The sequence below is a fragment of the Penaeus chinensis genome, chromosome 37 (genome assembly GCF_019202785.1).
Source record: "Penaeus chinensis breed Huanghai No. 1 chromosome 37, ASM1920278v2, whole genome shotgun sequence".
Taxonomy (NCBI): Eukaryota; Metazoa; Arthropoda; class Malacostraca; order Decapoda; family Penaeidae; genus Penaeus; species Penaeus chinensis.
In genome coordinates this window covers 30,427,165-30,428,775 of record NC_061855.1, presented here as the reverse complement: position 1 = coordinate 30,428,775, position 1,611 = coordinate 30,427,165, and the positions used below count along the sequence as shown (strand labels likewise).

Below are 1,611 nucleotides of genomic sequence, written 5' to 3'. Positions count from 1 at the left end.
TAATCTTGCTTAATTCTTTTCTCTAGAACGCCACAAAGTGGTTTGGATTCGTTAAATTCAGTCAAGGATGGAACGCTGAGAAGGGTGTGTCCTCACACTTCCCCGGCCACGCAGTAACTGAGAGTCGTCTGCTGCGGCCCGGGGTTTGAGAGGCTTCGTCGGGCCTCGCCGGCGATGCGCACGGGCTGCTTATTATCTCAAATAAGGATTTTTCCATTTCGCTGATCATATCATGTTGAAAGAGGAGCTACTTGGTATTGTTGTTACTGGATGGTTTGCTTATGGTCTATTATCGATTGGATAATTAATTAGATTTCGTTTTAGGGAAATGGCTCGCACTGCGCATGCTTCTCCCAGGGATTTCCTGTTTAAAAATTTCTAATGAAAAATGTATTTTCCAATTACTGATGTTTGTTGCCAATCTAGCTTAGGCCGTACCCTCCCTGGCTGAGATAGTGACCCAACCAGGGGTATCCACCAGCTGATCACGTGATGGTGGCATGGCGTGCTCGTGAAGACCCCTGATTCCAAACGATGATCAGGGTAATTTTGTTTTCCAATATGTAGGAACTATATTAGTTGTAAAAAAAAGTGGAGGATATGCATGTATTTGTTTGAATAAAGCGTCCAATTCAGATTACTCGGTGTCACTTCCTGTGGAAAATTTTATCGTTCAGAGAACTCGACTTTATAATTTTTCCGCTTCAACGATTTCCATATTTATTTGTTTATTCCAAATAAACGTTAACCTAACAGTACACTACAACTGTAGTTTATAAACTAATCATGTCAAGTATGAGTGATTTAATAATTCAACTATGCTATGACAAAATAATCGACAAACCTTTCGCAATGGTTGACACGTTCCCTTTGACCTTCTTTGCTCAACCTACAAACCAACTTCAGCGCTAAGCAACTTCAGATCTCTTCTTCGCAGATCACTCTAAATAGCAAAAAGAAGAGAAAAAAAGTCATAATATGGACCAAGTACCTAAATATTATTATACGTCATGGTATCTGTCTGTACGTGAGGAGGAAAAAATATTTTTACGGGCACCTTTAGTGCAAATTTTTTCGTTGGTTTTTCAAATTGACTTGGTAATAATAATCTTTACTTGAAGAAACAGACCATTTTCTCAACAACTTCTGACATTTCTTGTAGGTGATTCAACGTCTGTAATTAAACGATTTGTAGGTTAATCAAAATCTTAACGCGAGTAATTTGTCAAAACTTCCATGCAAACTTAGGTTGCCTGCCGAAATATTGCGAAATTTTTTGGGAAGTATGGTTTGTTATGCTGTTGTACGCTAGTTCTTATACAATCTCAAACTGTGTGTGTGTGTTTGTGTGTGTGTGTGAGTGTGAGTGTGAGTGTGCGTGAGCGTGTGCGTGTGCGTGTGCGTGAGTGTGAGTGTGCGTGCGTGCGTGCGTGGGAGTGGGAGTGAATGTGAGTGAGTGTGCGTGCGTGCGTGGGGGGGGGGAGGGGAGTGAAGGGGATGCGTGTATGTGTGAGTGAGTGAGTTAGGGTTTCTTGCCATTCCATACCTTTTGTCTCTGTTTACGTATACGCATGGATGTATATGCTTGGCGGTGAATCATCGCCAGATAAC

General features: G+C 41.4%; 1 protein-coding gene across 1 annotated transcript in view; it reads right to left on the bottom strand.

Annotated features, from left to right (window-relative positions):
- Nucleotides 1-133, bottom strand: part of LOC125045218 (glutamate synthase [NADH], amyloplastic-like) — an 89,683-nt gene extending 89,550 nt beyond the window's left edge. Inside the window, exon 1 of the mRNA XM_047642367.1 lies at nt 1-133. This exon is cut by the window's left edge and continues 174 nt beyond it. The gene's annotated coding sequence lies outside the window, so the exon portion shown is untranslated.
- Nucleotides 134-1,611: the final 1,478 nt, after the last annotated feature.